Below are 27,173 nucleotides of genomic sequence, written 5' to 3'. Positions count from 1 at the left end.
AGTTTCACTTTCATTGACAGTTTCTTTTTCAACTGGGATTTCAGTCTCACCCATAAATTCGTTTTTACTTTCAGGTGGAATAATTTCTACATCTGTTATTTTGCTGTCAATTAACTTTTCCTCTTTGAGTTCATCTTCTGTTTCTACCCTCTTAGTTTCTTCAGTTATAATTTCTTCCTTCTGTGCTTCCTGTTCAACAATTTTATCTTCTATCATTTCTGTTTTCTCTATTTCTGTAAAGGGCAGTTCTTTACAACTTTCACATAATTTTTTAACATCTTGCTTAATAGTAGGCCAAAAGAATGAGTACTTGATTCGTTGAATTGTCTTTTTCTCACCGAGGTGGCCGGCAAGAGGGATTTCATGTGCCATTCTTAGGACTTCCCTTCTTTTTTCTAAAGGTAACACAACTTGCTTAATGTTTTCACCACAGATATATTCGGAATGAAGTAATATGCCATCATCGAAAGTATATGAATTTTGATTTTTATTTGCCCATTCAAAGCATTTTTTCAGAGTTTCGTCTTGTTCTTGATGTGTCTTGAATTCTAGTCTTACTCTATTCGTTGTTTTCCCAGACTCTATGTTTTCTTGGGAAAGCTGATTAACAACAGCCAAATTTGTAGTATTGTATTCAACTGGTAAGGGTTTATCATCTGTCTCTTTGTACTCTAAGGGGGATGCATCCCAATAACGATCACAGTTAAACAGTTCGATATTCCCACAGAGTGTTTCATAAGCTGAAGAACTCAATAGCAAATCGGTAACTAGCTTTTTTGAAACAGCACACGTAATGGACCCTCTACCGTGAAAATCATCGTCAATTTTCATCTGGAAAATCTTTAGTGGAGTAATTTCGTTTTCACCAAAAGCAGAAGATATCTCTATTTTACTTTCTCCTTCGCAAGGTATGTTGTCAACCAATTTCTCACGGACTACTGAGATTTGTGCTCCCGTGTCTACGATTCCATTTAAAATAATATCTCCACATTTAACTTTGACAAGTTTTAATTCATCTATGTTTCTAGACACGTCCACTGATTTTGAGACAGGAATAGAGATCTTGGCAGTTAGCACTTCTGGTTTTTCTTTTTCTGCTAGGGGTGCTTGTGTTTGTATTAAGTTGTTTTGTGCTGTTGCAGAAGCACTTCTTGGTATCCGATTTTTGGTACATAACTTAGATGTATGACCTTCTTTTCCACAATTATAGCAAGTTAGTTTGAAACTAGGCTTTTGTGGTCCGTCACTCTTACGGGATGGGTACACTCTTGGCGTGTTTTCAGCGGACAGCGATTTATTTCTGAAAGCTCTTTCTGGAAGTGGAGAATGAGGTTGCCATTTTTTATTAGTTCTGTCTGCTGATGGATTACCACCAGTCCGTTTTGAGATATTACGAACACTGTCATATTCGTCAAGTTTATCAGCTAATTTGGTTGGAGAAACGAACTTCGCCCAGTCGTCAAGAAGATGGTCTCTTACTTCATACGGTACTCTTTTCTTAATTTGGTCAGTAATAATCAAGTCTTTTAACGCGGCAAAATTTGTGATTTCAAGACCATTGATCCATTCTTCAAAATAACTTGTAATTTCGTAGCAAAAATCTCTCCATGATTTTCAGCGCTCTTTTGGTGCATCACAAATTTTTTTCTAAAGCTTTCAGGATTTAATTTAAATCTCTTCAATAAAATGGCCTTAATGTACTCATAATCTTCAAAATTTTCTTCAGATTCCCTACCAATTAATTGAATGATTTCAGATGGCATTAAAGTCAATAAACATGAAACCCAATCTTTAGGATCAATCTTTGTCCTTTTAGCTTGTCTTTTAAATAAGGATAAATAAATCACAATATCATCGTGTCTTAAATTGAATTTGGGAATAAGCTTAATTAAATCAAAATTATGATGTCCATTTTCATTTGTTGGTGGAGTTTGTGTTAGTCGAACACGAGATTCAATTTCGAGTTTCCTCAATTCAAATTCCATTTGCTCTCTTTTCTGCTGTGCTTCTAATTCTTCTTTCCTTCGTCTTTCCTCAAGCTCTTCTTTCTCCTTTCTTCGCTGTTCCTCAATCTCTTCTTTCCTTCGCCTTTCCTCAAGCTCTTCTTTCTCCTTTCTTCGCTGCTCCTCAATCTCTTCTTTTTCCTTTCTTCGCTGTTCCTCAATCTCTTCTTTCTCCTTTCTTCGCTGTTCCTCTTCTTTTCTTTTCCTCTCTTCAATAATCGTTAAAAACACTTCTTTAGCAAATGCTTCATCATATGTATCACTTTGAATTATTTCATTTTTTATCGCCACGATTTTCATACTTGGATCTACTTGAATTTCTAATTCAGCAGCTAAAGCCAGCAAATCCTCTTTTTTCCCACGTCCCATAAAAGCCATGTCTCGATTTTATTCAGCCAATAGACTCTTAGTTTTATAAAAAAAAAAAAAAAAACAATTTTTTTTCTTTTCTTTTTCTATTTAAATATAATTCACAATGAATTTAATTTTATTCGACACGAAAATCAATCAGTGGAATCAATACTTTATGTGTTGTTCACCTACTCTGACGAGTCAAATGAAATTACATTTGAACACTGGCGTATTCATTACTTTGACAAGTAAATAAACTAAGATTCCGGAATCACTACTTAATGCGTTGTTCACCTACTCTGGCGAGTCAAACGAAATTACATTTGAACACTGGCGTATTCATTACTTTGACAAGTAAATAAACTAAGATTCCATGACGGAAACAATAATTAACTTTTCATAATCTTAATTAATTATTTTACGTTTACAAGGTAAATTGAGCTCTCACCTGAGTTATTTTGGTTCGTAATTATATGCGGGTAAATCCCGATCCTACCGACTGCGCCAGTAAAGATCCTTTCCTTCGTCTCAATATAATGAATATTGAATCTTGTAGGAAGAATAAAGCTAATTTTTCAGAATAAACAAAATACTTTTATTTAAATTTTAAAACAGAACCAAAAAAAAAAATACTGCAGCTCTAAACTATCAAAATTTTAAACTCTTAACTACTGCAGTTAAAACTCTTACAACTATTAAAAATTCAAAAAAAAAAAAAAAATCTTAAACTCTCTAAAACAAAAATATATATAAATCTTTCGAATCCTCTTCTTGTTGCCACATCGTAAAATGCAAGTTCTTGTCCTATTATTTATATTTCACGTTCTCTTTAAGTCACGATCTTCACAAGTCATGATCTTTACAAGTCACGATCTTTACAATATGTTTCACATACGATTAAGGGAATGGGACATTGATTGGAGGTAGAGCTGGGTCTTGAGCTGCATTTTTAGCAAGCGCATCTGCCCTTTCATTTTGGGCTTGTCCAGCATGCGCTTTTACCCACTTTATTTTTATAGATGTTCTCTTGCGCTGTGATAATAAATCGTAGATATCTTGCACTATTGATGATTTGTTTCTTGCATCATCGACAGCTTTAATTGCCGCTTGGCTATCACTGTAGATGGTAACATATGATAGATGCTTTTGATGAGACCACAGAATAGCGTGTTTTATGGCTGAAAGCTCAGCTTGGAAAACGCTGTTGTTGTTCCTTAGGTGTCCTTTCCATTCTGTTGTTTCTTGTTCTGAGAGGAGTGCAAAGAACGCGCATCCTACTTCTTCGTTTAACTTTGACCCATCTGTGTACACGACTGGAAATGAAGGTACACTGAGGGTGTCTTCTTTTGTATATATTCTGAGTTTTGCATGTACTGCAGGGTGTCTTAGGTAAGGATTTCGTGGCTGTTCAAAATCAAGGGGGCACAGGTTTTGATCTTCTACTTCTATGTTTTTCTTGAGGTGGAATAACGTGGCTAAGTCTGCATCTTCTTTTGCTTTCAGGTGGAGGGGTGGGATTCCTGTTAATACACAGAGAGCTGCCGTTGAGGTAGTTCTGTATGCTTTTGCTATTTGTAAGAGGAAGGGGCGTTGGATCGAAGCTAAGAGTCTTTTCTTTTTCACTGTCATAGGGTGAGTCCATACTGATGCCCCGTAGAGGATTATTTTTTCGATCACGGTATTATAGAGAATGTTTTGCATCCTCGACTTGAGGCCCCACGTTGTGCCTTGCATCCTCGCGAGGGCTCTAGAAATAGTTTGGGTCTTCTTCCGAATTTCCATGAGGTGTGGGATCCAAGAAAACTTTTGGTCAATTTTCAATCCAAAAAATTTGATTTCTTTTGAGATCTTGATTCTTCTATTATTGATTTTAATGCAAGGTAGCCTTTGTAGCGATTTGCCCGGTTTTGAAAATAAAATAATATGTGATTTAGGCTCTGAAATTATTAGTTTTTGATTGACGCAGAGGGAATGGAATATGGAGAGAGTCTCGTTACTATTCTTTTCTAGTATGTCTCTTGAATGCCCATTTGTTACAAAGGCCACATCGTCGGCAAAGGCGATGAGCTTTGTATGGTCCGGCCACTTGTAGGAGGTGATATAATTGAAGGTGATGTTCCACAGGTCTGCACTTAGACAAGAACCCTGTGGACAGCCCCTCGTTATTCTTCTTTACAGTTGTTGCTGATGATTATCGTTGCTCTGTTTGTTAGGAAACTATTCATTAGCTTGAATATGTTCTGAGGGCAATTAATGTTGCGCAAGGCTTCAAGGATACCAGGCCACCACACGGAGTCAAACGCATTTTTGAGATCCATGCAGAGTACTGCTGTATGGAGAGCTGAAGATTTATTCCTACGGATCTGCTCTTGAAGTTCTACTATCGCATGTGATGTAGATTTGAGAGGTCTGAAGCCGTATTGGTTGGGGGTTATGGTTTCGTTTTTCTCTAAGTGGTGGCGTAATCTGCCCGCGATTGCACGTTCCAGAAGTTTACCTATTGCAGGTAGGAGGTTGATTGGTCTGAAGGCTTCCGGATCCGTAGGATCTTGATTATTTTTCTTGAATAGTATTGTTTGTCCCTGCTTGAGACAATTCGGGAAGACATAAAATTTGAGGCAGAGGTTTAGTAGTTTGTGGAACAGAAAAGGCATTGCGTGGTGAATTATCTTAATAATCCTGTTGTCTAATCCGTCAGGTCCCGGAGCTTTATTATTCGGAAGATACTTAATAATTTTTGAAATTTCTTGTGAGTGGAATTCCACATCGTCTGGAGTATTTGGAGCGGTATTATTGTATCTAATATCGGAATGTGAGTGGCCATCATCTTCTGCATTATCTTTTAGGAAGACAACATCTAGAATATTGTTGAGTATGTTTTCAGTGACATTACCAAGCTGGCTGTTACGTGAGAGTTGATCTCTCGAAAGACCGATATGTTCGGGACTAAAAACTTTACTTGTAGCCATTTTATACAGCTGGCCGTATGTATCTTTATTACTACAGCAGTAATTCTTCCAGCTGCGTAATTTTGCTTCAGTTATTTTCTTTTTGTAATTTGCCAATTATTGCTTGTATTTTATCCATATTTCCATTTTCAACCCTTCCGGAGCACTTTTCATTTTTCTACGAAGGGCCCTTGTATGTTGCTTTTCACGTCTTAATTCCTTTGTCCACCAGTTAGTCTTCGTAATCTTGTTGTTGTTACGGAGTTTAAATGTGTTGGTCGCTGTCTCCTGTATTGTTTTGATAATTGTTTCCATTAAATCATGGACTGCATCGGGTGATGTGCATTTATCTATAAGTTTCTCCGCATACTGAAGACATGTGGAGATTTTTCTTCCAAATTGCCTTGCTTTTTGCTTTGAGATTGAAAATCTTCTTAATTTGAGGTCGGGGATTTCTTCTGATAATTCAAATGAGATGTAGTTATGATCTGAGTGGCTTGGATCATCAAGAACTTTCCATTCTTGTATTTTATTGGAGATACTCAATGTTGACAGTGTCAAGTCCGGCCATCCTTTACCATTTGTTGTTTCAAATGTAGGAGTATCTGAAGAGAGGTTATGTATATACAGATTGTGTGTAGCAATAAAGTCAGCTAGTGTATGTCCTCTATTATCTGTATTATTGTAATGCCACATTTGATGGTGAGCATTGAAGTCACCTGTAATCACGTGCTGTGATCTTCTGAGATTACTAAAGATATTTTCTAATGTGTGGAGATTCGGCCCCATATCCTCTCGTGGTGAGCAGTAAATGGAAGTAATTAATAGCTGTTCTGATTTACAGTTAATACTTATCGTCATCACATCTCTATGGCTTAATATAATTGTAGGGGACCATTTGGTATTGGTGATTATAATACTGGCACGTGGGTTAACTAGAGGATCCTTCTCAGTAGATTGAAATATTTGCCAGTGAAGGGGAAGGCATCTAACTTCACCTTTTACGCAATACGGCTCAGTAATGCAAATTACATCATGATTGTTATTTTCAATTACTTCACTAAGTTGTTCTGACGCCTTTTTTCCTCTGCCTAAGTTTATTTGAAGGATTCTAAGCTTGTCCTGTGGAGGCGAATTATTGTGTAAAATTGTCGTAAACAGTTGAGATTGGGGAATTGAAAGGGCGGCGGTAGTACTTGATGGATTCATGTACAGAAAGGGAAGTTTAAATTAACTTAAAAGAAACTAGGTAGTAAGCTAACTATTCTTCTTGCTTTGATGTGTAAACTGCAGCAGCTTTAATTTTTGAGATTTCCCTCTGATATAATGGGCATTTGGGGGATAATGCAGCATGTGAAGTATTGATGTAGGTTCCATATGTGCAGTTGAACAGTTTACAGTTGATACAATCCGGTACGTTTTCTTTGCAATTCCTTATGGAGTGAGGTCCGCCACAGAAAGCGCAATAAGTCCTAAATTTGCATGCACTACCAGAATGTGAGAAATCTTGGCATCTGTAGCATCTCCTCACTCCGTGGAATTCTGCGATTGGGAGAGTGCTCCAATTAATTATAATTTTCCTACGTTCAATACATTTTGATAGAGTACGAGGGGAGCATTCGAGAACCCACTTAATGGTGTTGGGGTTTTTGCCTTTTGTGTAAAAGAGAGGTGAAATCTCCTCTTTATCAATCCTTAGTTGGTCAACTAGTTCTTCGAGAACTAATTTTGGTGGTAATGTATTCGGGATATTATTGATTGAGATTTTCGGTTTTTTAACCCTTGGTGTTTTTATTTCTATTAAGTTATTTGCTTCTTCGGAAACGTTTATGGCGTTAGTAATCTTGTTGAGTTCTTCCTTTGAAGTGCTGCTGATCGCAATGCCTCCATTCTTAATATTTGCTATATAATCAATATTGGCATTTATTTCTTTGAGCGGAAGGATCTGATTTAGTTTCTCTGTAATATGGCATTTTAGCTCTTGCTTTGGGTATAGCAAAATAGTTGGGTTACTTTTTCTTGGTACCTTTGCTACAGCATCAGCATATGAAATTTTAGGAACATTATTATCCTCTAATAATGACGGCATTGTTTCTGTATTAATTAAGTCTGTGGTGGAATCATCGCACTGACATGTGACGGCGTGGGAGGGATGCAGAATACCTATCGGAAACGGAACGTCGCTTACGTTACTGATCCCATTACTTGTAGCAATATCTCTGAGCTCATCGAGCATCTTTTTAAGCTTTGTGAACATTCCTGGTGGGATGACGCGTTTTCCGCCTCGTCTAGTACTGGCTAGATCTAGACATGCATGATAAAGATTTACGGCTCTTATATGCGGTTCTTGGCGTACTGTTGCTGTTTTTTCCGGTGGTAAAAGCATACTTTCCGAGTTGACGGACACTGGGCTCGAAGGACGTGTAGTTTGAGCCATGCTGGAAGCTGACTATGAGGGAATTACTATTATAAATTGTGAACAGTTATACTGTGATAAGTTTCACACACTCCTGAGAAATGTCGTAGTACAGAGATAATTGAATGGAAATGCTTTCTATAGGTAGAGAGCCAATTTTTTTTTTTTTTTTTTTTTTTTTTTTTTTTTTTTTTTTTTTACGATGAATAATACCAGTATTAATTACTAATCAGATTAGATGAGTTAAATATAAAATATATAACAAAAAACAAGTACAAAGATAATAATAGAATGTTAAGAACAAATAGATTCTATTCAGTGCAATAAATGAAAAAAGTAACTAATATAAGAATGTAACTTATTAAAAACATTGGTAAAATGAAATGAAAAATGTTAGGCCGAATATATATTAAGTCAACTGCGTTATTCAGCACTTAAGAAAATAAGGAATATTAGGCACCTTAATTCATCTCTTTAAACACTAAGCAATTAACTCTGTTTGTTATTAAACTATGCAATGCGTGTGGTATAATTAATCAATTACAGAAGCAAGGAGAATGAGAAGCGGGGACGAAAGAGTAAAAAGTCCTACCTTGGTAGCAGTACTTCTTCCGTAAGTTAGACAATCTTCAAGAGAGAAAATTCTCAATTCTTGTTAAGAAAAGAGTGCGAAAACAATGAAACACTAATCTTATCACACAATATAGAGTCTGTACAAGCTGTTACTAAAATCAAAATTTTACCAAAAGCACTAAAATTGAAGTAGATGACCGATAGAGAAGCAAAGTTCACTTTTAAAGTACTCTGGAAGACTTGCATGGAGGTAGGAAGTAAGAAGGAGTCGCCCTAAACAAGTTTCTCCGTACCCTGCTCTGAAGCACCGGCGATCCCTACGTGGTGACCAAAACATTGGGTCATTTACCATTGAGTTCTATGGGATTTGACGCGTTCGGGTGTAAATATTTTGTAATTGCGTCGCAAATATACATATAAATGTATATATTTTCTTTTTCTACAACACTTCAGAGTCCTAAGTATGTGAAAACAACATATTTTTAAACAACATTTCATTCTGAACGGAATTAAATGCTATACTTTTCACAGGACGGTTTTCTCAGAATGGTTTAATTTAAATGAAATATTTTCACAAGTTTTCGTTAATTACATTAGAAAAAAATTAAGGTAATTCGATTTTATTCGGTTAAGGTACAAAAATTAAGATCAAAGTTTATTGTATTATTAATATTAAAATTATGCATTATTTCTTTTCTATTTATAGAGCTTCTTCCTAAAATACTTTCTTAAATATGACATGATTTTTTGGCTTCTTTTAAATCGAAAAATGTAAGTCAATTTATAATTAATGTTCTATTCGGTTCATTTTAAATTAGAAAATTACTAGGAATTAGCGAAATACTTTAAATAGTACTTGACTTTCTCTAAACATTTCTGGAAGGGAATAAAATAAGTTTTTTTTTTTTTTTTTTTTTTTTTTTTTTTTTTAGTATTATTTAAAACTTGTAACTGAGTTATTATAAAATGTAAAGAGAATAATTCTTTTAATTATACTTATCAGATTTTTTTTTTACCCTTCCTTTCAACAATACATATTCCAAAACTCTTTATTACGTTTTTAAGTGCGCATCTTATAGCATTTGCTTTACAATACCTTTTAAAAGATTGCTTTACAATACGAACAATTCTTACTTAAATAGTTTTATAACGTATTTGTCAACAGGATTTCAATTTATGTTTACAATTCAATATTAAGGTTATTATATATTTAGATAACAATTATAATCATTATAAATTAGATACATTTAATCATTAGATTTCTTCACAGTACTTTCACAGTTGTTTATAAGTGAATAAATTCTTCATTTCAAATACATTTATAAATAATTTAATGAATATTTAAGTATTTTGTCAAAGGCAGATACATGCTTTTCGCAAGCACATGCATAAATACCCGTACATATTTCCTATTTATCATTTCCGGCATGTGCAAATCTTTAATTTCTGTGCATTCAGTATATTTTTCGTGTAAAGTAATTTACACTAATTTAGCATACACCCGAAAGTTTTACATAAAAAATATATATGAATATAATTTGAATGAAAATTATAAGTATTATTTTTAATACCCACTCAAAGGTCAGTTTTTCTTCAAAATTCCTCCACGATGGCATCTCTCTCTTTAGGCAGATAGCCCTTGCATGCGTTACTCTATTTAATAAAAACTTAATCTGACCTATGTGCCTAATTACAAATATTTTAACATACATAATTTTGTATTTACATTTAACCATCAAGTTTCAAACTTTTCAAATCTTCTAGAAAATAAATTTTGGCAGATCTCTTTTAGCAATTTTCTTAAAATCTATATTTTTGTAGTGCAACAGTTTAGAATTTTATAAAACAAATTCATAATCAAAATCGCTGTTGTTAGTTATCGAAAAATAACCAAGATGTGATTTTTGCGTAAATGTCAGTAAACTGTACAAATTGCTATTATCCATCACACTATGAATGTTTCTTTCATGCGAGAGTGTCCCTTTTTCGATTTCTATGGAACTGTCGTGTGTCGAAATACTACTATCAGAATCTTGTCAAGCGAGCTTCTGAATGTAAACAAAGAACACCCCGCCTGGTGACCCAAGCTTCAAAGCAGTGCTTCACTTCTAGCGCGGAATGGCCCCTCCTCCCTTTCCTACCTCCATGAAGACTTGAGAGGGAATTTCTCTGTCCTGTTTCCGTTTTCTAATTGAATAAAGAGTGACTGCACAATTGAGGAATATCCACTGTCGTAAAAACCGCAAACGTAGTGGGAGAGGCTCTTTGTTCGTAAGGGTCCTGGGGGGGAAGGGGAACGTTGTAGATTCCTTCCTTGTGGGGATTGCTGCGGTGGGATTTCCTCCAGGGTAGAAAGAAGAAAATAAACCAAATTTTATATTTTCTGAACTATTTGACGGAGAATCTTTTAATTTAGAAATCCTTAATCGTCATTTTCCGCTGATTGTTGTCATCTTTTTTTTTTTTTTTTTTTCATGAAAAAATGTCTCTACAGTGGCGCCTGAACTAAAAGAGTGGTGGATGATGATTTCTTCCTACCCGGGATTTGGCGATTGGCTCCCCTAAAAAAAACGCAGTCGCCCTTTAAAAGGGGGATAAGGTATTTCTCCCACCTTCTTGGCATGCCTTCGTGATGTGGTGGTCTGCACACTGTGCCGGTATTCTAGAGGTCCGTGCTTCGATTCCCGGAGAAGGCGTTTTTCAATGTTTTATCTTGCCTGCTTGCAAAAATAACTAATGTCTCTACAATATAACACTGATTAATTAAAGTAAAGCCTTTGTCATACAGGGAAAGAAAAACTGACTTTAAGGTAAAATATAACTTCATAGAATTCTTTTTATTGGGACAGGCCTCAGTTCTTTGCCGCATTTAAAAAACAAATAAATTTCTTTGGAAATTTGTTTATAACAGAAAGCCAATTACTGGAGAGTCAATCGAAGGATCTGAAAACTTCGTATAATTGCGCTGCCTTATATTGTAGGACAAACATGTATTTCTTTTAATGCAAGAGGCGGAGTTTTATATTCATAAGCGTGTTTTCATACGTACCCGTGCTAAAAGTAAATTAACAAACATTATATTACAGAAGTCAAACAATCTATTTCTCTTCAATTAAAAGTATACTAAGAAAAACTGTTTTTTTTTTTTTTAATTTCCCTCTAGTAAACACACTATCTTGACTACGCTTTACTACGCACAGTACTAAAAATCATTTCTGATTTCAATAAAGAAAATCAAATGAAAACTTTAACGAAAGTAAAGTAAAAAAAAGATGTAATTTAAAGAAAGTACAGCATCAGAGCCTTATCATCAGGTTTTAATATCTGAAACTAATCTCGTAACTTCTTCTCCTAAACATTTTTATTACTTTCCAGATCCTTATTTACGCAGTGTTTTGTGCTCCATTACTGGTTAGTGTCTGATTCGCCCACAAACGATACGGCTTTGTGTTGTACAGATTCGTTAGATTAAATTAACTACTTTTTGAAAGTAGATCTGCATTGTAAAATATAATATCTTCGTATTGTTTAAATCAAATAAAAAAAACTGAATCATGTTTATATTAAAGGAGAAGAATAGCAGATTGAGTATATCTCATGTTTCTTCATCTTTACGTCAAAGCACATTTTCCGAATCCTCATCTTTGCTCTGTAAATCAAAATCAAAATATTTCAAAATGCCCAAGTTAAAACATTTTTCTGATTTCATTCTATGTTTGCAGAAATTTGTGGAGAGCAAAGAATTTTCATTAATTTTTCTCGCGCTTCGAAAATGTTCATACATATTTTTCCCGTCGATAATCACTTCATTCATAAAAATATTTTTTAATTTCGCTTCAATTATTATATATTAATTATTACTGCTATCATTCAAGTCAGTGTACAGTAAGTGGTAACCAATCCCCATATGTGTTGATTAAATAAAGGAACATGTGAACTTTAACATCTAAATTTTATTCAGTTTACCGCATGAACTACTAACAGTATTTAAGCATTGCTATGAAGGTTATAGTATAGTGTATATACTCAGAAGTAAGCAATACAGATTTTCCGTAATTCAGCTTTGGTAACAACAATTGTTTTATGAACTTGAATTATTAGTTCCTGTAAATTTATTATGCTTTTGCATAATAAACTGTATGAAAGTGTTGTTGATAGCAATTGGTAGTTGTGGACTGTATATTAATTCATGAAAGTCAAGTTGAGAAACTTAACTACATTTATTTTCCTTCAAAAACAATAATGCCGCTTAAACGGGCAAAGAGTGAGTAAGGAACAATTAACAATTGACTGCCGCTTTGTTCGGGCAGAGGAGCGGAGACTCGATGTGTACCGAGTGCATCCCTATCGCTTACTGAATACTACTGGGCTCTCGCCACTAACATTACGTGGCGCTGCAAACATTAATCCAGTACAAATAGACATAAATATTCTAACCGAGACGGAACAAGTGCAATAAATTTAATCTCTAAGAGAACAAACAGAAAAATGCGTTTTGGAAATGCAGAAATATTTAAAACAAATGATTCACATTAATCATCAAATGAAACAAATTATAGGATATTTTTACCGTAATACGATTATTTAAATATATTGAAGCTGTGCAGTGTAAGAGAGTTATTTTAAATTTATAGCTGAAAAATCTCATTAAATTGTAATTTGTCAATGGAGAAACAATGGTGAAAGAGAATGCTCGTTTAGTATAACTAAGTATAAATATTTATTTTCTGTAAGTTAGTTTTCATAACACGTTTTTCAGCTACTGATTTTTGTACCCATAACTATTTGTTCAGTATCACATATTAAGAAACAAATCGCTAATTTGTAAACTAAGATTATAGTTAACTAATTTGAAAACTATGATTGTGTTGATTTACTAAAGCTTTTAATTCAAAACGAAATATTTCCTTATATAACAAAATATTCAAATAGGCAAATGTTCTATAAATATATTACTAAAACCGTTTTTCTTTTATCCAATTATCAAAATAATTTAGCTCTTTTTCTGGAAGAAAAGCAATTTAGGAAAAGAAAACTGGAGAACAGAAAACAATATCGAATGCTAAGCAATTAAAGAAATATTCCAAGCCAAATAGAATTTTTTTCAAGTATTTCTGTTTAGAATGAGGTAAAAAAAGGGTATTAAATTAAGAAATATGGTTAAAATTTTAATAAGTTATAATAAGAACTCGGATTTTTAATACAATTTAGAAGTTTTGGGAAAATATGAAGTGTCTTTATATATTAAATTCTAAAGAATGAAAGCAAAATTATGTAGCTTCTGGACACGTCTTCTCAAACGTTTTTGCAATAGGCTTATAAAATGTCCATATGATCATCAAATATACTACGCCCTGCATTTCTGTACACTATGTTTCATACATATATGTAATGAACACAAATAGATTACAGTTATACACTGACTATCAATAAGTATTTGGACAACCCAAGGTACGCCACGGACTCCGCCGGTATATATCGTGTAGGAAACAGCATCGGCTTTAGTCGCATGCAAGATGCCTCGCAGTTCGGAGCTCTCTGATTTCGAGAAAGGTATAATTATCGGGTGTCACAAATGTGGCCAATCCTTAAGGGACATATCTAGCGATCTGAAGTACCCAAAATCGACAGTGGCCTATGTGATTAATAAGTGGAAGGTGAACGGTGATTGTCGGAATGTGCCCCGAGTCGGCAGACCAACGAAACTGGGGGATAGAAACCGACGAGTGCTGTTCAGGGAAATTCGGAAGAACCGCACCCAGCCGATAGCTCTCATCCGCGAGGAGTTTCAACAGGCATCCGGGAGTACTGTTTAAATGAATACCATCCGTAAGGAAGCACATCTGCTTGGTTTTCATGGTCGTGCTGCTGCCCATAAGCCTTTGATCACAAAGTCCAATGCTCGGTTAATGTGGTGCAAAGCACATCGAAATTGGACCGTAGATCAGTGTAAACGGGTTCTTTGGAGTGATGAATCAAGGTTCACCCTTTACCTTTCGGATGGCAGGGTCTGGGTCTGGCGTCTACCTGGAGAACGTCTCCTGCCAGAATGCATTGTGCCAACAGTCAAGTTCGGCGGAGGTGGAATTATGATCTGGAGATGTTTCTCCTGGTATGAGCTGGGACCCTTGGTCCCCATTCATGGTAAGCTCAACTCCGATGCCTACTGCACTATTTTGGATGACAATGTGCTTCCTACGTTGTGGCAGTTTTACGGGTTGGACCCCTGTTACTTTCAGGACGACAATGCCAGTTGTCATGTTTCGACGTTAACCAAGGCTTGGTATGGTGCCAATGGAGTTCATCGAATAGACTGGCCTGCCCAGAGTCCAGACCTGAACCCTATCGAGAACCTCTGGGATGAGTTGAATCGCCGAATTCAGGGGTGCACTACCCGTGCAAAATCGGTGAAGGAACTTCTATGTCTTCTCCAAGCCGAGTGGAAGAAAATACCACTAGCTGTCATACAAAGACTTGTGGAAAGTATACCCCGGAGGGTCCACGCTGTAATTACCTCTTGTGGAGGCTCTACCAACTATTGATTTTTAATAAAGTTAGTTTTTCTTTTCTATCACAGGTGTCCAAATACTTATTGGTAGTCAGTGTATAAGCTTAATATGGTGATAAACAACCTTAGTACGATGAGAAAATTTCAAATTATTATATTGCATATTTTCAATAATTTAAAAATTTCGAATGTTATGGAAATATTTTAATACCTTGAAGAGTATAATACTTTACGGGATCACTAAAACATTGTTGTAGTTACGTGTTCATTATCTGTTCACTAAAATGTGACGTCACAAAAAACGAACAGTAAGCATCACTTACAACGTTACTGCGACATTGAGATCGTCACAGTATGACATGTTTGCAATGTCATAGCGACGTCGTCGTGCTGTTAGGGTGAAATTAAACTTGCGAGTTAAAAATGAACAGTATAAAGTGGATTTTTTGTGGGGAGAAATTTTAAGGCAACCTCAATGCTAGGATTGGACTTTTTAACATCTAATGGCAGGAAAATTAATTTTCAGGAAGCTACGATGTAGCTTGATCTTGTGTCGGTAACAACAGTGACGGAGCACTCGAACGCGAGAACCAGTTCCCATCCAGACATAGCACTCATGTGAATCTCAACAAAACTTCGCATTAACATGATGCAAGATGATGTGAAGATGTTACAACTTCTAAAGAAGCATAAAGCTGCGTACAATTTTTGAAAGATATCCAGAGGTGAAAAACCCAAGCTGTTGAGCTGGTTACTACAAAACATGACTGTTAACAGGCATAAAATTATTTTTAGCGCAAGTAGTACGAAAAATCCCAGTATGCATAACAAGTAATTTATACCACGAAAAGGATGAGAATTTTAAGCTATGCAAATAAAAATATTAAAATACAGCAAAATATTGTTGCTTGCGTACGGGTTCGTAATTGATTGAATGCTCACAGAACCGATGAGAGCTTGATATAATTTATTTTGCCAAAAACAAACATTACAGTTCTGAAACTTTCCACAAAATCCTCGTATAGCGTTTCTCATTATCACAGATCTCGATCAGTAGTTCCCACTTTAAATTACCAAGAATATTAAAGAAGAATATTAAAGACAACGCAATGCAAAACTTTCCTAAAGAGCGAACTTCAAAGGAAAATTACTTATTACTTTGAAGTCGACCTCAAAACTGAAAACTGATGCTCTCTTCTTTCTTATACAGCTTCTTCTCGACAGCCGAGAAATTTCTAGTACGTTTCATTTCCCGAAATTATAGAAAGCCGTATACGGTTAAAAATATATACAAGAGCCGTATACGGTTAGAGTTGCAAATCGGGATCAAATACTTTTCTTCAGTTGCAATTATACAGGGACAGGACTCAAATGTCGTGGTATGGTCACTAAATTTGGCCACTGAAAAGTTTTGGTTTTAACATTTTTAAAATTCTTAATTTCACTTATAGGATTATTTGAAATTTATTAATTATGAATTTCAGTTTTTGTTCCTTGAAAAATTAGTTCTAAATTTCTTACTTTATGTCTTTATTAATAATTTTTCAGCAGCTTAATGCGCGAAAATACTAGGCATAATTATATTTTGTTTTTAAAAATTGTTTTGTAATTATATATATGTTACGGTGAAACACCGAAATCTGGAGAATGTCGACTTTCACCGGTAAATGTCAACATTCACATAGTCGCTTGGTGTATGTCCGAAATATTTTCCAAATACTCTTATTTCTGACTTACACCGGTGAATGTCGACATTCACCATGTACTAATGGTGAATGTTGAATATATAAGAATATTATATTTCCTTCTCCGTAATTCATTCGCGAAAAAATGCACTTGAAACTCAGAATAAGAACTTAAGAATATAAGAACTTAAAACGCAAAATACATTCAAAATGAGAAAGGAAAATAATAGAAGTTATAAACTTACCAAATTATGTGATTTAAATCTTATTTTTTGCAACAACTTAAACTATTATGACACTTTGAATTGCACAAGAGACCCTTGCTTTTACAACTGCATTTATTTGTGGAACACTTCCTTTTGGAATGGCAGCGTATACATATACTCCTCTCTTTTCGACCTACACCAGAGCGTATCTGTGAATGTCGACATACACCGGTGAGGGTCCGAATGTACAAGAATGTAAAGAAATATTCGATCTTTCACCGACGTATTTGGTGAATGTTGACATTCTCCGGTGAAAGTCGACATTCTCCAATTTCGGTCTTTCACGGTAACATATATATTTCTTTCGTGCTCTGCATTGGTTCTTGATCCCTTCAATTCAGGGAAATATTTGACCTAACTTAAATTGCCAGTTTGGTATTGCCTTATTACTTGAGTAAAGGACGAAACACCTTTGTATTTATTTCTTAATTATTGTACATTGAACGGGAGTTGGTTTGTTCCCCTTGAAAAGTCAACTAATTTCCGATCAATGTCAATAATTACTTGCTCTTAATTTAATTACTTGCTTTTAATTTAATTTCTTTTTACAATTGAAATTTTGTTATTCATGATTTAATTCAAGTCCCCGTTAAACATTTTTAGCAATTTACATTCAAGTTACTTTAAAACAATTTTCGGAATTAAACTTACTAACTATGGATTCACTCTTTTTAGATAATTCTACTAAAATTAGTCATAGATAATGTAATCAATATTTATTTAGTATATATATATATATATATATATATATATTATTAGATATATATATATTTCAGATTGTTGATGCCGATGAGGGGCAAATCGAACGGCATCGTTTTCTAATCTCAAATACATATCTTAACTTTTCTTAAATATTTTTTATATTTAAAATAATAACCAGATAGTAAGGAAATTAGGTTAAAGTACTTCCCTTGATGGAAGTAAATATATATTTAAACTCTAATTTGATTTGTTTTAATTGATTATTTGTTTAGATATTGTGTTAAATCTCTTATACTAGCTTGCAGTTATTAATATTGTTGAGAAATTGCCTTGCTTTGACCCCAATTTACTTTTAACTTTAACTGCTTTAAGTTTATATTTCAACTCTGGTTGAGGCTGGTTTATTTTTTTTTTAAGAATGTATATTTTACTATGTATCTTCTTCCTTAATAAGAGAGAAAAAATGCTAAAAATGCCTAATAAACTAAATCGTTACTAAAACTAAAAATTGTTAAATTTATTTTAATCATCTTTTATTTTTGTAATAAAAGTTTTTAACAGCATTTTCTGTTCCTTCTGTATACGATTTTGTACATATTTACTTGGTAATTTTCTGCTTTTGATAGCCTTGTCACTTCACTCCACGACTAACTGAATTTCGTAACAGATGGAAAACGTGGAGTATGATTTGATAAACATTATTTTTTAGCATGCTGGAGTTCTAGCATCAGTTTTTATTCAGTGATAATGTTAAATGGAGTAGAAAAAATGTTAATACATTTCGTTACAATGTTAATACATAATGTTAATACAAAATGTTAATACATAATGTTAATACATAATGTTAATACATTTTTTTCCATTAGATTATTATATTTTGAAGAATATATTACTGCTCATCTTTCTTTGTAACAAAAAATAAAAACTATAAAAATACAACAAACTTTACACTTGTTAAGTGTTAAAAATTTTTGTGTTTCATTATTATCGTTTAATGTTCGTAACCTGTTTGTAACAATATTTGTTCCTTTTATTTCCTAAGCTTACATGTAAGGTAACTTGTCAATTTTTATCCCTGAAAACATTTCATTGTAACTTATATAGGAATTTTTTAGAAAATGATAAATGTAAAGTTATATAATATATGTACTCACTGGTACTCTTTTACAAAGACAGACTGACTGGCAGGTTATTGCCGGCAATGCAGTCCTGTGAACTGCGTATACGGCTCTATCAAACTAGCCACAATGGCTACATCACGATAAGTCAATCGTCACGTAAATACAGTAAATAGGAAGTGGCAAAAAGAGGGGACCGGCATCATTCGGTCAGGAGAGCCAAGGATCTGTTGGTATGCATATAGCGATGGACTGTCGCCAATAGCGCTATAAACTGTATGAACTGGAAACCTTGCAAAAGAATTAACTGTGTAACTCTCTTATTCTTTACACTTACTTTTCTCATTCCTTCAGGAAAGGTCAGTGATATGACACTCTCTATATTACGACTCCTTTTTCAATGTATATATTTGGAATACTAACAAATTTTTATCTATTTTCATGTATTAATAAAGAATGTGCTTTGTGATCTTACAATTTTCGTCTACACCTACACTGGTGTGCAAAAATTAAGGACGAGACGGTTTTTTTCAATATAACTTTGTACAAAAGCTTTCCAAATCAACACATTTAATACCGTAAGATTCCCAATACGTAAGGACACGAGTAATGTAAGCAACACTTACTAAGAGAGAAATCAGAGGGATAAAAAGAAGCTTTATTGAAAAAGTAGCATGGAGCACAATGCGACTGAAGGCCGAAACATCCCTGTGATGGGTATCCAGCAAGAAACATCCGGTCTTTGATAGGGGATACGATCTCCCCTGACTGCTAGGCAGGTTTCACAGCGTCTGCCCATGCTGAGAATGAGGGTGTCGATGAGTTGTTGAGGCATTGCTGCCCATTCGTCTTGCAGCGCCAATCGAAGCTCCGGAATCTTTACTGGTGGTAAGGTACGAGCTGCCAAGCGTCTGCCTAGAAAATCCCATACATGCTCGATGGGATTAGGATCCGGAGATTGTGCCGGCCAATCCATACGGTCAATATCCTCACTCTCTAAGAATTGTTCGGCAGCTACTGTGCGATGACATGGTGCATTGTCGTCCATGAAAAGGAACTGCGGACCCATAGCGCCTCTAAAAAGACGCACATATGGAAGAAGAATCTCGTTACAATAACGGGTCCCGTTGACTGAAACTGCGTCGAAGATGTGAAGGTCTGTACGACTACCAAGCATGATGCCTCTGCAAGCGAGAACACCACCACCTCCATAGCTGTCCCTTTCAATGATGTTCGAGGGATGATTGCGGCTTCCCCGCTCTCTCCAGATGAGTATGCGATGAGAATCGCTACTTAGACTGAATCTGCTCTCATCTGTAAAGAGTACTCGTCCCCATTCATTTTCTCTCCAATTCCGGTGTTCCCGGCACCACAGAGAACGCCCTCTCCGATGGGCAGGCGTTAGAGGTACACACCGTACAGGGCGTCGTACAAACAGACCACCACCGTGCAGTCTTCTGGCCACGGTAAAACGCGATATCGGTCGTCCAGTCGCCTGTGTCGTGTGTCTAGCGATTTCTCCCGCTGTCTGCCGCCTGTTTCTTCTGGCCTGTAAGGCAATATACCGGTCATCTGAGGGTGTGGTTCCTCGTGGACGACCACTACTAAAAGCCCGGATAGCTGTTCCTGTAGTTTGAAATTGTCTCCAAAGTCGTGAAACGATGCTGTGAGCAATTCCGAACTCTGCAGCCACACTTGTCACACTGCGGTCTTCCTCCAACTTCCCAATGATTCGACCTCGGGTAAAAGCATCCAGATGTCGTCTAACACATTGATTATTCGCCATTTCTCTCTGAGGCAGCAACTCGGTGTGATTTTAACTGCTATACGGCGTGCAATCTCTTTGCCAGAAATACTGATCATACACCGACAACATGCTTTATACTACTCAGACACTCCCCCATTACGTCTACCTGCATATCTGCGCATGTGCTACCGTACATCACCTTACTTAATCTCCTGATTGGTCTTTCTGTCCGCTCTGCCTCTTCGTTCAGCTGATATGCTAATTTTTCGACTTCGTCCTTAATTTTTGCACTCTAGTGTATTTTGGATTACAAGTTAATTAGGTATAATCTCGCTTGATGCTGCGCTGGATACAAGGTAAGAAGAATCATTTTGCTCTCTATTTTATTAATTTGTTGTGAAATTTCGAGGCTATAAAATATTTTACAACAGGATCATGGACAGAAGTGGAGACGTTGTCATATAATGCAATACAAACTATCTGCAAATATATACGAAATTTATCAAGTGGGGAAGTTTGAGTTACAGAGGTGAGAGAGAGAGAGAGAGAACGGAGGACGTGGGCACTATCCCTTTATCAAACGGTTAATTAGTATAGCACCACGTCCACCACTATCTATAGCACCCCTTCAAAATACATAATGCCACCTGAAAGGTATTCAACGTGCACGACAAGACATACAATATAATATGTTACAGAGTTACAGATTAACCCATTAACGGTTTCACCCGGATTTCCTCGTTCTTTTATGCAGGTCTTTTAACGGTTCGTTACGGATTATTGTTAGTTTAAATGTACCCTCGAAAACGGACAGTCCCGTGTTTTTGTATTATCGAAAAAACACGCCAAAAAGGACTAGCCCGTATTTTTGTTTGTCTTCCAACCCCCAATGCCTAAGGGGACAAGGGTCCATGCAATCCTGACGACAATGGGTAATGGCTGTCATTAGCGTGGGGAGAAATCTCCTTGATGTTTTGGGATAAAGGCCTTACACTGACTCTAAAGAAACAAATTTATTACCAGTTACAAAGTGGATGCATATATAAAGGGATTTAAGAATTTCCGTTTTAGAGCAGTTATTGAATAAAAAATAGAATTTTTTACAAAATGAACGTTTACCTATAAGAGCATTAATGAATTAAAACGAGAAAAATAAAAGTAATAAATGCAAACATAAAAATCTGAGAATGCAAATCTTTCAGATTTTACATTATGCCCAAAGGGCGTTTTTTAACGGTTTGTGGGTTACCTTTATTTTTAAATATCATGTTCTTCACACTTAAACCATAAAACTTCAGTTAAACATCAATACCGCAAAATAAATTTTAAATGAGCATATCTTTAGAATTTCCAATACACAGTCTCACCCGTTGAAGATAATTTTTTATATTATTATTTTCATACAGTGTTGCCTTTGCTCGCTTTAAAATCGTTGAGTTTCTTAATAAAAAATTCATTGAAGTTTTATGAAATAGGAAACATATAATAAAACAAATTCCAAATCTCGGCTTCGAGATGCCCATATTCGGGTGGAAATGTACGTTATTCAAAATTGGATGGGTCTAGGTACCGTTGTTTTATCACAATGCGAGAAACATACATATATTTATGCAGATTATTCATTATTTAATTTCAAGGCAGATAGCCCTCGAGTGCTCTGCCGTAATCTAATAAACCAAAACCATTATTTAATTTCTTTAAATATAATACAGGGCTGTAATATGTGGTAGCAACAGTTTGAAAAGTGAACTGACATAGTTTTCAACGGAAAATGAAAAAATGAAGTTAATAGACCTTCTCGGCTAACGCCCTTTGTTTTAAAAATAATGTATCGTGTAATTTAATGGGAATACGAGATTAAATAATTCTCTTTAAAAAATTCTTCTACAAATTTATATCACGAATAATAAAAACGTGAGGCTGTCTTGATAAATTTATAAATATTATACATCTGACAATGCGATTCAATTATTTGATTTCGTAATTTAAGAGCCTATGATTCTTCTTATAAAACTGTACAGGAATTTAGCAAAGAAGTTATTAAGTAATCTCTTATTACCATTAATCTATGCGATAAATTATTATTATTATTATTATTACTTTTGGTTCAGTCTTTTACTTCCAAGTATGCTTTTACCTCAAATAATCGAAAAAATATATAAATTTAAAACAAAATTCGCCCCCAAATCAGAAATTAGGTTACAAATTTCATGCAAATTTTATTTCTAAAGCTATTTTACGCTCTGTAAAATGATGCAAACTTAAAAATTTAAGATTTTTAGTTTATTCATAAATGGAAATATGAGCAAAAAATTTCTTCGACATTAAATTTTAAAAACTCTAAATCGAATTATTATCATTCGTAAACGTAATTGTACAAAATCTGAATTCAATAGCTTATCGATAAGCAGTTCAAAATCGACGACGAGCTTTTGATTAAACACCATGAATGAACTGAATACAATTTTTGGAACAGCTCTATTTTTAAGCACTTTGGAAAGATCGGTAAGTTGTTGATATAGCATAACCGTTATTTTTATAACATTCTTGGCATTATGAAACGTGTAAGTGACATTCATAAGCGATTCCCGACAGTTCTGTTCATTTGTCAAAGTGGCTGCTTTTGAAAATATTGTGAAGCTCACTCGATGTGCTCCACTATCTATGATACTCATTAAAGATATTTAATAATGTTTTATTTCTATACAGAAATACTGGTAAAATTAAGAGGTCAAATATTTAATTATTTGAGTTATATAACTACTTATACTGTCTCAAGAAATTTTGAGTCATTTTGTAAAAATAATCTTTTCTTTAAAATTCCTTTCCCCCCCTACCCACTATGCTTCCTGACTTTATTACTATTCTGATGAATGGAAGGTTTTTAGAGACATTACATTTTTTTTAACAGCAAGAGACATGAAAAATGAGCAATGCCTTACCCGGGACGCGAACCACGGACTTCTCGAATGCGCGCCGAGCGTACTGAGACCACGAAGGCATACTAAAAGGGCGGGAGAAAATACCGTATATACTCCCCCTTTTAAAGGGCGACTGGGGATTAGGGGACCGAATCGCCAAATCCTTGCGGCGGAGAATCATCATCCACCACCTTTTTTGGTTTGGGTGCCACTATAGAAACATTAGGTTATTTCGAAGCAGGACATGTGAAATAGGAGCAATGCCTTCGCCGGCACTCGAACCACCAACCTCTCGAATACACGCCGTGCGTGCTGACCATTACACCACGAAGGTATGCTAAGAAGGCGGGAGAAAATACCTTATAGGTTACAAATTTCAGTAGGTAGTCACAAATCTAACTAATAAATGCTCTACAAATACAACTTTTAATATTTTAGCAGAATTTTTTGGAAACGTATTTATATAGATTGTTTTAGAAATCGACACAGTTTGATGCCAGTTTAGAGGAGGGGTTGTTTATGAGCGTATTAAAAATGCTTTTCCCACTCAAAATGTTAACTACTTTAAAATAATAATTCATAATCGCACTGAAGCTGATGTTTACAATTATTTCCCCTGAGATTTCTTTAAAAAAAAAGAATTACAATTGTGTTTAATGCAGAAAATTTAATGGAATTGGCATCTGCGCAAGAGGACGGAAACTATCAGGGAGGACTTTCTAAGGAAAACTAGATTTCCTTCACATTGAACGTAGAAAACTTTCACCGAACAAGCGTGTTCACCAGGATTTGAACTTATGTAGGATTACCAGTACTCAGCGGTTTTAGCGCTTGGCCACCGCAGGCCGATTAACCTTTAATCTTGTTTAGAAACCTTTAATCTTGATTTAGTGTGACAGGTGCCGTAGTTTGAAAGTAAGGATTACTTGAATACAGCAAAACACACGAGGACTATCTGCTTTTAAGGAAAGAGATGCCTTCGTAGAGGACTTTTTAACGAGAAAACTCTCATATTCATATTATATATAGGGAAAAACATGGAAAAATACCATTCAGCCATCGTATTCGTTCGTCAGGGTGTAAATCGAACTACCAGTATTTACCGGCCACTAATATGGCCGTAGTTGAATAGGGGAAATAACTGTTGGATTGTAAGGCTTCTAAATTAAGAAATAAAAAAAAATCACTTCTGAGGTAATCTTAAACCCAAATTAAGTTTTTTATTATAATTATGAAAGAGTTCAACTCATTTGTTAATTTTCAGATCGTTAAAATTAGTGTGGCTTTAATGAATGATTATTTAGACCTGTTACAGGAAACAAATACATCAAAAGTTTCCTTTAAAATATCAGGAATTATTGAAAAATCTTCTGTAATTTATAAACGAGAAAACGTATTTATCCAGATTTTACATGTGTGAAAAAATAATGAATTTTGATCTTCCCTAGTAGAGACATTTGTAATTATATTTCTAGTTCCAAATTCAAAGTGAGAAATCTAGGTGCCTGAAGCCAGAGAACACTATCGATTCTTCTTGGCTTCTATTTTCAGCGACGAAATAGATCAACTACATGGAATTTTTATGATTTTTCTCAACATGTAAACTAAATGCGTGTAAGTGTTTCTTAGAAACCTCGTCGGAAGTAGAATACCTTTATCTTGGTAGATAGATATCGTGTGCTTTAGTAAATTTAGCAAATCTAAACACAGGGCCGACAGTACTATGTTTGAGGCCTTTCTCTAACATAGTCGAATAGTGTATCGAATAGTCGAACAATGAAATCACCCTACATCGCCCTCTTTTACTTACTTTTATACTTTTATCTCAATATTATATATTGCATCCACAAAAATTTCTCTAAATTAATGTTATTTGGATTCGAAAACCATTTTATGCTTAAATACATCTTTCCAGATGTTTGTCTTTTACTCACTGAGAGTCAATGCTTCTTGAAGATGTCAATTCATGAATGAAAAATTATTTCTTGCTTTTCCGGTTTCCCCTAACCGTTCCCACAAAAGCCGAACATTTGGGCAAAAACAGCCCTCCTATGATGTTAATTCCTCAGTAAAAGAGAAAGCACTGAACGGGGTAAAGTAGTAGAAATCTTGACTTTCCTTTTCACTCAAAATTCAAGCATTCCAAAAATCTACTATAAAAGATATACTCCCTAAGGTATAAAATTTTTGTGTAATGAAATTATAAAATGAAATATATATATGTATGCATTATAATATATATATATGCTAAAATATGAATGCATATATATATATATATATATCATTGATTATATATATATATATATATATATATCATTGATTATATATATATATATATATATATATATCATTGATTATATATATATATATATATATATATATATATATATATATCATTGATGACATATATATATCAATTAAACCTTTAGACACACTCACACACATACATAATCAGATATATTACATATATAGAATCACATAGTATCAGTAGGTGAAAGAAGAAAATAAATCCTACTGATGAAAGATTGCTGAAGAAATTCAAAGCATAATGAAAGTTTCTTTTATCTTGGAATCAAAGAACTTTTTTATCGCTTTAGTTTTTGGGAGACTATTAGATTAAAATGTAATAAATAAATAAGTATATGGAATAAAAATAAATCTTTAAAGGAAGAAAAAGGAAAAATAGAACCAAACAATCAAATCATTTTCAGCATTAAAACCAATTTTAAGTGTGGCAGTATATTTTCCTGCCGATACGAAAACTTAAGAAAATAGACAGAAATCTGCATTGTTTCACCTATCAGTATACGACAAATGGAATAACGATACAAGAAAAAGTAAATTTGAAAAATTTGCGAAAGCGGAATAATTTCGAATACTGCACAAATAGAAAGATACCATGCAGATACATTGGATTTTTTTCGAAGCAAGAAATGCGAAAATTCAGCAGTGCCCTCTTTGTGCTTCTAATAAGGAGGTCTTCCAAATTCTAGCTAGAAGGACTTCCATTTATAACAAGATAGTGAGAATGGCATAATTCCTTATTATTTGTTTTCATTTAAAGGGCGAGAGAGAAGAAGCACGAGGCACTGTCGGAATAATTCTTGTGTTAACGAATTATCGTCTGACATGTTTTCGTTGGGGTGCCATTGAAGAGACATAGCGTTTTTATGAGGGAAAAAAAAAAAAAAAAAAAAAAAAAAAAAAAAAAAAAAAACACGAAAAATCCGTCCGTTATCCTATCAGCGGAATACGAACCACAGGCATTCCGACTGATAGTCCGATCTACTATCACTTACACCCCGAGTTCAAATTCTAGATAATTTCTCATAATCAATACGGATATATAACTGATGATTCTAAAATTCTATTATCATTAAGACTGGAAAAAATACACGATTTAATTCATTTTCATACATTTTAAAAGAAGTTAAATTTTTCAGAGAGTTACTATAAAATATTTATTAGAATGTCAAATTTAAGCATTTCAATTATTTATATAATAAAGGATAAATTTTATATTTATATAATAAAGAAAAATCGTTAATAATATCACTCTGATTTTAGTGGAGATATTTTAAGAAATAAATAAGTGAAAGCTGGAGGAAGAAAAACTATTTCAAGTTATATGTTTATCTTAAAAGTAACGAGAGAAAAACTATGTTAAAAGAAAAGGCACGCATATCGAAATTGTTTCCTGTACTGCTGACAAATTGTTATATGGCATGCATACTATAATGTTCATGAATAATTGATTGCTACTAGATTAATACAGGCATAGCATATTTCTAGGGACTGATTTGCTGTAATTTCCAATTTGATTTTTGCATACTTTTATATTTAGGACACTAATTACATCACACTGAAGATTACTCAATGCAATAATTCCATTGCAGTTTTATAGAAAATTATAAAATTTTCAGTTTCAATAAACA

Source organism: Stegodyphus dumicola, chromosome X2 (assembly GCF_044657685.1).
Source record: "Stegodyphus dumicola isolate Sdum_Otavi_A_Nest chromosome X2, ASM4465768v1".
Classification (NCBI taxonomy): Eukaryota; Metazoa; Arthropoda; class Arachnida; order Araneae; family Eresidae; genus Stegodyphus; species Stegodyphus dumicola.
Note: the sequence above shows the minus strand (reverse complement) of the source record.